Raw genomic sequence first — 11794 nt, forward strand, 5'->3', positions numbered from 1 at the left:
CTCTTGCAGATCCTTCTCTGGCATTCCTGATTTTTCAGTATTGCCCTAAATATTGGATTCAAGGATCTAACCAGGTCAAAAGTGACATTTCCTTCCATTTACTCACTTACCCAGAGCAGCTTCTTGAACGAAGCAGGTTGCTTTCAGTTTGGAAGCCTCTGTTCTCTCTTCACTTTACTGCCAACAATAGCAGCTAAAAATGGCTCCATCAGAATGGAGACCCCACTGTTCGGTGCTTTTTGACATCTTAAATGTTTCAACTGTGGCCATGAAGGATGAATGTTGAGAAAAGGATCTTGTCAGACAAAACAGGCAAAATGTGAGGGCCTCTTTCATTCAGCAATGAGGCTGAGAGCTGCAGAGGTTCCATAGGTTACCCTAGATCAAAAAGATTTGGAATCAAAAGATGTCCACAGTGACTTAGAGGTTTCGAGGAGGCTTTATCCATCTGTCTATTGAAAACTCTCTGAGGATCTTACAGCCCACCTGAAGAGCTCCTTCCCTGCCTGAGCCTGCTTGTCACACTGGAGCTCACTGAAGTCAGGGATGTGAGGGGCAAGATGATCCAAACATCTCTGTTTGGGGGAGAAAAATCCAATGAAGTTCAACAAGGGCAAGTGTCAAATCCTGCACCTGGGGAACAAGTCCATGGACCAACACAGACTGGGGGGGGGGGGGGGGCATGGGGGGGTGTGTGGAGCTGCTGGAGAACACCTCTGAGGACCTGGCAGGATGATCACAAGCCAGAAGTGGGTCCTTGTGGCCAAGAAGGCCAATGGCACCAGTACAGGTTGGGAGGTGATTTGCCTGGAGAGCAGTGCTGCTGGATAACATCCATGGCACAGCAATGTGCCCTTGCGGCCGAGAGGGACAATGGGGTCCTGGGGTGCATTGAGAAGAGTGTGTCCAGCAGATCAAAGGAGGTTCTCCTCCTCCTCTACTCGGCCCTGGTGAGACCACATCTTGAATACTGTGTTCAGATTTGAGCTCCCCAGTTTAAGAGGGACAGGGATCTGCTGGAGAGAGTCCAGTGGAGGGCTGTGAGGATGATTAGGGGACAGGAGTACTGCCTGAGGAGGAGAGGCTGAGGGTCCTGGGGTTGTTTAGTCTGGAGAAGACTGAGAGGGGATTTAATCAATGGTTATCAATATCTGAGGGATGGGGGTCAGGAGAGGGGGGACAGGCTCTGCTCACTTGCTGCCTGGGATAGGACAAGGAGCAATGGATGGAAGCTGCAGCACAGGAGGTTCCAGCTCAACACAAGAGAGAACTTCTTGACTGTAAGGGTCAAGAAGATCAGAGAGGTTGTGGAGTCTCCTTCTGTGGACCCTTCCAAGGCTTGTCTGGATGTGTTCCTGTGTGACCTGAGCTAGATTGTATGGTCCTGCTGTGGCAGGGGTGTTGGACTCAATGATCTCTGGGTCCCTTCCAACCCTTGAGATCCTGTGAGCCTGGGAGCCTGAAGTGCACTAAGAAGAATGTGGCCAGCAGATAGAGGGAGGTTCTCTTCCGTCCTCTGCTCTGCCCAGCTGAGGCCTCATCTTGAGGACTGTATCCAGTTCTTGGTTCCCCTGTTCCAGAAGGACAGAGGTTTTTTGGAGAGGCTACAGCAAAGGACTACAAAGCTGCTGAGGGGACTGGAACTTCTCTGTGATGAGGAAAGACTGAGAGAATTGAGGCTTTGTAGGTTGGCAATGAGCAGCCTGAGGGAGAATCTCATCAGTGCTGGTCAATACTTCAAAGGTGGGAGGCAGGAGGATGGGACCAGGCTTTTTCCAGTGATGCCCAATGACAGGACAAGGGGCAATGGAACATCAGAAGTTCCATCCAAACATGAGGAGGAACTTCTCTAATTTAAGGGTGATGGAGCACTGGAACAGGCTGTGCAAAGAGGTGGTGGAGTCTCCATCTCTGGAGACATTCAAACCCCATCTGGGCATCACATATTTATGTAGATGCCTGCTTTTGTCCTTGGTTGCAACGTGGTGATTGAGCATCATAGACAGGAATAAATAAACAGCTTACCTGGATGCACACAAATGTTAGCATTGAGCATCTTGCCTCACTTCCTCTTCCCTCACAGGAAGGCTGAAGGCTCCATCTGCTGAAGGATGGATCTGGGCTTGCTGGCTAGCAAAGTGTCCCAGCCCCAGCACTCACAAGGTGCATTAAGGCTCTTCAAATAACCTAAAAATAGTACAAAAGAGTGGACAGAAAATTACTTGCTGAGCTTTTCTTCTCTACTGGGCACTGGTCAGGCCACATCTCCAGTACACTGGCTTTAGTTTTGGGGTCTTGACTCCAAGAAGGACATTTTGGTGCTGGAGCAGATCCAGAAAAGGGCAACAAAACTGGTGAGGGGTCTGGAGAACAGGACTGGGGAGGAGCAGCTGAAGGAGCTAGGGTGTTCAGCCTGGAGAAAAGTAGGCTGAGGGGAGACCTCACTACTGTCTACATCTCCCTGAAAGGAGGCTGAAACCAGGTGGGGGTTGGGCTCTTCTTCCAAGGAACAAGTGACAGAACAAGACAAAAAAAACTCAAGTTGCACCAGGGGAAGTTTAGGTTGAACAGCAGAAGAAATTTCTTCACTGAAATTGTTCTCAAGGACAGGAACAGGCTCGCCAGGGAGGTGGATGAATCCCCATCCCTGGAGGTGTTGAAAGAAGGCAGAGCTGTGGTTCTGAGGGCCATGGTCTGGCACCAGCCCTGGCAGAGCTGAAGAATGGTTGGACTCATTGGTCTTGAAGGTCTTTTCCAAGCAGGCTGACTCTGTGAATTTATGATTCTAAGACTGGGTCTGTCTGATTTTGTCCTGCCTCACCCTGCCCCCTTTATGTGGCACACAGGTGGCAGTCAATGGTATTTTTATCCCCTTCCATGTTATGTGGTTGCAAGAACTGCTGACAGAAGCTGCCAACACACTCCACTAAAAACTCTGGTGCTCTCTCACTGGGCTAAATGTCTCTTTACACAGACCTCCTACTGCAGGGGCTTCTAAGGATGGGATGACACTGATATTTACAGCAAAGGAAACAACACTGAGATGATCTCAGGTTAGGAGATCACATTCTAAGGGAGCATGTAAAAAGAAATCATACAATAGTGGGGGTTGGAAGGGACCTCTGGAGATCATGAAGTTCAACCCCTCTACCAATGCAGGATCACCTAGTGCTGGTCACACAGGAACACATGTAGGTGGGTTTTGATATTCTCCAGAGAAGGAGACTCCACAACCTCCCTGGGCAGCCTGCTCCAGGGCTCCAGCACCCTCACAGCAAAGAAGTTTCTCCTCCTGTTCAGATGGAACCTCCTGGGTTCCAGCTGGTGCCCATTGCCCCTTGTCCTGTCACTTGGCACCACAGAGAAGGGGCTGGCACTTTAATCTGGACACTCACCCTTCAGATAATTATAGATATTGATCAGATTCACTCTCAGCCTTCTCTTCTCCAGACTAAACAGCCTCAGACCTCTCAGTCTTTCTCCAGAGGAGAGATGTTTAGTTCCTGCAATCGTCCTCGTAGCCTCTGTTGGACTGTCTCCAGCAGATCCCTGTCTCTCTTGAATTGGGGAACCCAAAACTGGACCCAGTAGCCCAGGTATGGCCTCAGCAGTGCAGAGAGATGCCATGGATCTTCTTGGCCACAAGGGCACTTTGCTGTCCCGTGGATAACTGCTGTCCACCAAGACTCCAAGACCTTTCTCCATGGAGCTGCCTTCCAGCAGGATGCCCCCTAGGCTGTACTGGTGCCTGGAGTTGTTCCTCTGTAGATGCAGGACCATCCAGCCCAACCCTCTGCCAAAGCAGGGTCACTAAGGGGATATGGGAAAAGCTGACAACTGGTTAACAGACTAAACAGAGACAAGGGATGCACCAAGAAGGTGTGGGTGGATGTGCAGAGTTGGCACCATGCCTTCAGACTCCATTCCTCTTTCAAATAACCTTTTCCTGCCAACAGAAATCAAACCAGTCACATCTGCCCCAGAGGAGCTGTGTGTCCCAGCAGCTCCTCCAGCATCCATTGTCTATTTACTCAGTGATTCATCCTCTTCCTCTGTGTTTCTCTGACTCCCCTGACCACAGCCAGTTACCAATTACTAGCTAGAAGTGGCCTTACAAAACCATGTTCAAGGGACTGTGAGCAGCTGAACACAGGCTGAGGCTTTGGTGTCACCACTCATCAGCCAGCAGCAGTAATGGAAGCAAGAGTTCCCACTCCTTGTCTTCTGCAAATGAGCTCTGTTTCCACAGTTGGCACTATTATAGAACTCTTCATGGGTTTGTAGGCTCTTTGTGGCAAGACAGAAATGCCAAATTCATCTGCCACAGACCAGACTGTCTCATATCTCTGCCTCATCTCTTTTAACCTCTCCCAGGAGACCTCAGAGAAGCCTTCCAGGATTTCAAGAGGGCTACAGGAAAGCTGAAGAGAAACTTGTTACAAATGCATGGAGTGACAGAATCACAGAATTAACCAGATTGGAAAAGACCTCAAAGATCATTGAGTCCAGCCTATCACCTAACCCTTCTAATGTGTCCAGAGAAGGGCAACAAGGCTGGTGAAGGGCCTGGAGCACAAACCCTATGAGGAGAGGCTGAGGGAGCTGGGGTTGTTTAGCCTGGAGAAGAGGAGGCTCAGGGGTGACCTCATTGCTGTCTACAACTACCTGAAGGGAGGTTGTAGCCAGGTGGGGGTTGGTCTCTTCTCCCAGACAACCAGCAACAGAACAAGAGGACACAGTCTCAATTTGTGCTGGGGGATTTATAGGCTGGATGTCAGGAGGAAGTTCTTCACAGAGAGAGTGATTGGCATTGGAATGGGCTGCCCAGGAAAGTGGTGGAGTCACCATCCCTGGAGGCATTCAAGAAAAGCCTGGATGAGGCACTTAGTGCCATGGTCTAGTTGACCGGACAGGGCTGGGTGCTAGGTTGGACTGGATGATCTTGGAGGTCTCTTCCAACCTGGTTGATTCTATGATTAAGTGCCTCATCCAGCCTCCAACGAGGAGTGATACCTTCAAACTGGAACAAGTTGGGCTGAGAAATGTTCCAAGCCAAATGCTCTACGACTCAACCCTGTCGGGGAAGAAGTTGTTCCTCGTGTCCAACCTAAACCTCTCCTGGGGCAACTTGAGGCCATTTCCTCTTGTCCTGTCACCTGTTCTTTGTATTCTCTTCTATCTTTCAACAACTAAATGAAGCTTTTTAACATTTCATATCAATTGCAGACATGATGCATAGGACATCTGCCAAGGCTTAGCCCTTCCTTTTGCAGAGATACAAATACAGAGATTCATACAGTGGTTTGGGTTAGAAGGGACACCTCCTACTAGTCCAGGCTGCTCAGGGCCCCATCCAACCCGACCTTGGACACCTCCAGGGAGGGAGAATCCACAACCTCCCTGGGCAACCTGTTCCAGTGTCTCACCACCCTCTCTGGAAAGAATTTCTTCTTAACTTCCAGTCTAAATATCCCCTCTTCCAGCTCAAATCCACTGCTTCTCCTCCTGTCACTACAAGCCCTTCTTAGGTCCCTCCCCAGCATTCCTGTAACCTACTGGAAGGCTGCTGTAAGCTCTCCCTGGAGCCTTGATTTCTTCAGGCCAAATAGGCCCAATTCTGTCCATCAAGTGGCAAAAGAAAATTATTCAAATTTATTTTCAAACCATTTTGATTTACTTTAGAGTGATGTAAAACCTAAAAAAAAACCCAAAAAAAGAACCCACTGTGGGCCTGTTCACACTTTTAAAGTAACCAAGCAAAACCTGCTTTAATTTAGACAAATTTCCAGGCCACAGCTGGCAGAAGACCTCTAAGAGCTCTTGGGTATTAGAAAACAAAATCTAAATAAGAAACAGAAGTCAGGAGGAGGGTTCTGTGGGAACCTTCCTGCCTTTGGTCTGACAATCTGAAAAGTGTGTTCTGGTTTCCCCCAACATCCGGTGCACTTCAGTGAGTTTCTAAATACAGTGGAGTGAGGACTCCACTCCAAGCTTGAATTTCCTCACATGGCTCCTCTCCTCTCTGCTGGCAAAGCTGCAGCTGATGCTAAAGCAAGCAACCACATTAATGGTCCTCCTAAATGCTACTCTCTAGATTCTAAATGCTCTCCCCTAAAGCTGCTAAAATAAGCCCTGCAAACAACTTCAAACACACAAGGCTGCTTCCATTCACCACAGCTATTCTTTTTCTTCGCTCCCCTCACTCCATTTGCTCTCAGTGTTCATCAAACAAAGGAAGCTCAGTGCCGTGACCAGAGAGAGAAAGGCAAGGCTGCAGCTCGAGGACTCACATAAGTCAATTAGAATCCACTGGCTCTTCATTACAGGATTTGTTATTTATCCCAAGCTGCCTCCCAGCACACACACAACCCTGCTGAGTGATGCCTTCTCTTGGTGATAAACATCCACATGTGGAGGCTGAAGTGGAAGGCAGTGTCTCTTTATCCCTGACTCGAAGCGAGCAGCACTCAGCTTCCAGGAGAAGGTTTAATCCCTTTTAAGACTGAGTCAAAGCAACCTCTACTGCAAGCAGCAATTTCTGATCTTGAGCACTGATCCTATTCATAGAACCTTTGAATGGTTTGGGTTGAAAAGCACCTTAAAGATCACCTAGTTCCAACCCTCTGCCACAGACAGGGACACTTTCCCCTAGACCAGGTTGCTCGAAGCCTTGTTCAACCTGGTTTTGAGTGTAGCATCCATAGATTCATAGAACGGTTTGGGCTGGAAAGTACCTTAAAGATCATCTAGTTCCAACCCCCTGCCATGGAAGAGACATCTTCCCTTAGCCATGGACACCCTTTCAGGCAGGTTGCTGAAAGACTCATTCAACCTGGCCCTGAACACCTCCAGGGAGGAGACATCCACAACCTCCCTGGGCAACCTCTTCCAGTGTCTCACCACCGTCATGGAAAGAATTTCTTCTTAATCTCCATTCTAAAGCTCAACCCATTCATATCTTCTGGACAAGGGCTGCTGAGCCTGCAGAGCAGCCTGAGAGGGAAATCTGAGCAATGCCCAGCAAGAGATAAAGGATCTGTGGAGGCAGGGGATGGGGCCAGACTCTTCTCAGTGGTGCCCAGGGACAGGACCAGGGGCAATGGGCACAAATTAGAACCCAGCTGAACAGTTTCTCCCCCTGAACAGGAGAAACCTCTTTGTTGTGAGGGTGCTGGAGCCCTGAAGCAGGCTGCCGAGAGAGGTTGTGGAGTCTCCTTGTCTGGAGAGCTTCCAACCCCAGCTGGGCATTGTGCTGCTGGGCAGGCTGCTGTGGGTGCCCCTGCTTTAGCAGTGGGGTTGGAGTTGATGATGTCCAGAGGTCTCTTGCAACCCCAACATGCTGGGATTCTGTGAAAGTCTAACATTTAATTATGAAAAGTAAGAAGCATGAAAACCAGAACTGAGCACTGGTCCCTCTGCTACATTCAGAGAGCAGAGCAGTATCAAATCTTCTGAATCCAGGGAAATGTTATATGGGTCAACTTAAAATAAACCAGAAATGCTGGGCAGCCCAAATCTGACTGAAAATCCACTCCCAAGCATCTGCACCACCAACTCCTTCTTCAGCAAGCATTTTCACTCCCATCCACAGGTCTTTGAACCCCAGACCACCTCAAACATATTCCCCTGCTTTACATGAATTCTTGTCAGCACTTTTTCCTTCCCCATTATCACCTGCACCACAGAGAGCACAAAAATTCATTTCAAGTCCCACAGGAAGTGCAAAAAAGGAAAAATATCTTTCTATAGCTGCAGACCATCTGCTGTCTCTCATCTCCTGCTCAAACTGTTGGGAGAAGAGAGTTTTGCTTACACCATGAAAGGAAGGAACTGAAGTAAGCAACAACCACCCCTACAAGTGCCCCCGAGGCTGCAAGAATCATAGAATGGTTTGGGTTGGAAGGCATCTTAAAGATCATCTAGTTTCAACCCCCCTGCCATGGGCAGGGACACCTCCCACTAGAGCAGATTGCTTGAGTCCCCATCCAAGTTGGTCTTCAACACCTCCAGGGAGGGGGCATTCACAACCACCCTGGGTGCAGACAGCGCACTCCAGATTTGGTATGAGTCTCTTCTACCCCTGGAATGTCTGCTTTGCCCTTAAGTGCTCTGTTTCTCCTGAGAAAGTAGCCCTTTCTGCTTCTCCTTGGGCTCAGCATGGATCTGCATCTCCCTGCCACAGGGTCTGAAGCAGCGAGTGAGGCTCTGGAAGTTCCAGGAGACAGCTGAAGCCATCCAGGGATGTGGCACTGCTTCCCACTGCTCTGCCTGGGTTGAGTTTCATGACACAAGAGAGCACAGTATCAAAGATAGAATCCTAAGAGTCACAGACTGCTTTATGTGGGAAGGGACCTCTAAAGGTCATCCAGTCCAACTCCACTGCAGTCAGCAGGGGCAGCTACAACTAAAGCAGGTTGCTCACAACCCCAAACAACCTGACCTGCAGTGGTTCCAGGGATGAGCCATCTATGACCTCTCTGGGCAACATAGGACAGGGTCTCACCACCCTTAATGTCAAACACTTCTCCCTTCCCTTCAGTCAGAACCTCCTTTCTTAAGTTCAAACCATCACCTCTTGTCCTGTCACAACAGGCCCTGCTCAAAAAGCTTGTCCCTAGCTTTCTGACCAGCCCCTTGAAGCACTGAAATGCCACCAGAAGGTCTCCCTGATGCTTTTTCTTCTCCAGGCTAAACATCCCCAACTCTCTCAGCCTGGCCTCCTAGCAGAGGGCTTCACTGCTGTGGCCTCTTCTGACTCTGCTCCAACAGGTCTCTATCTCTGCTGTCTGAGGACTCTAGAGCTGGCCCCAGCACTGCAGGTGTGGTCTCACTAGAGTAGAGCAGAGGGGCAGAATCCCTTCCCTGCCCCTGCTGCCCACGCTGCTGGGCGTCAGCTCAGGAACTGGTTGGCTTGTTCAGTTCCAGTCGCTCTAAGTGTAAAAGGGAAAATAGAAAACCTCTATGAAATTAGTGAAATTCAGCAAATCTTAATTACTATTGCCAAGATTTTTCAGTAACACATACAAATTATTTACCTACAAATTCTTTCTGCTGCCTGTGCCGGAGACTTATCTTCCTGAACCTATTAGTCGCTGCTTAATTATCTCTCCCAAGCCTTATTAATATGTATGGATAAAGAGCTCTGTGGCAGGAATGCATTTTAATGAAGTCACTGAAAGGCATCACACAGCAATTTCTAGAAGACTGTGCCATGACTAACAATAGCAAACTGCAACAGCCCAGGGGTAGGAGAAATGGTGGAAGGAAGGGGGGGGGGGGGAATCAAATTAATATTTTAATGATAAATTTAAATGATAAATTTAATTGGAAAGCATTCAGGGCTTACAGCTACTCTTGGGAGGAATGGTGTCACTCCAAATGTCCTCTGAAAGCACCCAGCAGAGTTGTTCCTAGGATACAGACTTAGAAAACCTTTGGATTGTTTCAGCTGGAAGAGATCTTTCAGATTCTTGAGCCCAACCAGCATCTGACTCTGATTCCAACACGTTTTGTGAAAGGAGGACGTTGAAGAGACATCATCCTGTGGCCATGCTGTATTTAGTGGTGAGGAAAGCACCAGCACGTGATTTTGAAGGCTGCAGCTGGGTCTGTGCCAGTCTATATTGCCCAACAACATCTAATTTACAAATCAAACCTCTATGCTGTGGATATAACTGCAATTAGTTCCCAGAGCTGCAACTTGCCTTGCTCCCTGTGTCGTTTTTGCGATGCTTGCCTTCCAAAGTGAAGTTATCCTCTGAGGCACCCAGAGGGGACTGAGGCTGTAGGGAGATGCCAGTCAGGAGGAGAAGTGGTCCCAGACTGGTGGGTGGCAGAGCTTGAGCCCAGGGCACCTCTGAGGGACACATAGGACTGGGTGGAACCCAGTGCAGCAGATCTCCTTTGGAAGGCAGAGGCAGAATCATGGAATTGTTTCGGAGGGAAGTTGTCGGAAAACACGTTCGGTGGAGCGCTATGGGAAGATGACTCTTTGGTCACCAATATGGTGAGATGGTCAAATCCCCTTTATTTCCATGATACAGTGACTTATATGCACTTCTAGCAAGAGGCTTGCTCCACCAAGATTGGTTACAGTCAGAGGGTCCAGAGTTACTTGTAAGGCATCAATAGGTCAGCATACCATAACAATCTGAGGGTCAGCCTCTGGGGCTGGCTAAACTCTGCCCACCTGCAGCTGCACTCCACCCCCTGCAGCTGCATGTGGGGGGAAGCTACCCTGTGCCTGCTATCTAAACTCCCAAGATGGATTCAAGGACATTCCCAGCACGGGTTGCTCATTGTTTATCAATTCTTGTGTGCTCTGCTAACAAGAATTTCTCCAACAGGAAGTGATAAAATTAAAATCAAGGAGTGCTGGTAAAAGGCTTTCCAGACCAGATGCACATTTTGGAGGATGTCTGTAGCAAAACACAGAACACCAAACTTCATAGAAATGTTTGTTTGCAGTGGTCAGCTGATAATATGCAAACCTAAACAGCCCCTGCAGAGATGTTTACAGCTTCGAGTTGGAGATCTGTGATACGTAAGCTTGAAAAAGCCCAGGTCTGTGTTGACTAAGGAAAGCAGGAAGGAGATGAGGAGAAGCAGAGCTATCCTGCCTTCAGCACTCGAGAGAGGCCTGCCAATCGAAGATGAAACAACACCTGTGAGGAAGACTGCTGCCTTCATCCCAGATAACAACTCAAGACCACCGGGGGTGGAGAATGGGAAAATGCCAATGTTAATGAACTCCAAGAAGTAATTGTAATCACTCTACCTCTTATTATGAATGTGTATGGATGCTCTTCTAACAGAGACTGTGGCCTGTGCAGGACTGGTGGAGCCATCCTGCCTGCACCCAGTGCTGCAGTAAAGCACACCTGCTGCCTAGCTCTGCATGGCTTTTGGGGTTCGGCTTGCAGGCCAGAAGAGACCTTTAATATCACCGAGTCCAACCATTAACCAGCACCGCCAGGTCACAGCAAAGCCATGCCCCTCGGCACCACATCTTTAAAAGCCCTCCTCAAGGATGGGGACTCCACCATTACCCTGGGCAGCCTGGGCCAGGCCTTGACAACCCACAAGGGGAAGAAATTGTTCCTCGTGTCCAACCTAATCCTCCTCTGATGCAACTTGAGGTCATTTCCTCTTGTCCTACTCGCTTTTCCTTTAGGAGAAGAGCCCAACCCCCACCTGGTTCCAGCCTCCTTCCAGGGAGTTACAGAGAGCGATGAGGTCTCCCCTCCGCCTCCCCTTCCCCAGGCTGGACGCTCCCAGCTCCCTCAGCCGCTCCTCACCAGCCCTCTTCTGCAGACCCTTCCCAGCTTTGTTGCTCTTCCCTGGACTCTCTCCAGCGCCCCAATGCAGTTTTTGGAGTGAGTGGCCCCAAACCGAGCCCAGCACAGGAGGTGCGGCCCCGCTCCAGCTGACGTCCCGGCAGCACCACGGCTCCGCCGCCGAGCGGGGCCCGTGGGCCGGGGCCGGGCGCCCGGGGCGGCAGGGAGAGAGGAGCCGGGGCCGGGCTCCCGGGGCGGCAGAGGAGAGCCGGGGCCGGGCTCCCGGGGCGGCAGGGAGAGAGCAGAGCCAGGCCCGGGCCGCTGTGTGCGCGGCGGCGCCGCCCTGAGAGGCGGTCCCGGGCCGGCTGCGGGGGCGACTGCTGCCGGAGTAAGGGCTGTCGCGGCGGGCGCGGGGAAGCAGGGGTCGGAGGAGGAGGCCGCGGGTAGCCAGGGGAGGCTCTGCGCTCCCCGCAGCGGGAGCGGGCGCTGGGGGCGGCCTGGGGGCGGCTGCGCCTCCG

The sequence above is a fragment of the Pogoniulus pusillus genome, chromosome 8 (assembly GCF_015220805.1).
Source record: "Pogoniulus pusillus isolate bPogPus1 chromosome 8, bPogPus1.pri, whole genome shotgun sequence".
Classification (NCBI taxonomy): Eukaryota; Metazoa; Chordata; class Aves; order Piciformes; family Lybiidae; genus Pogoniulus; species Pogoniulus pusillus.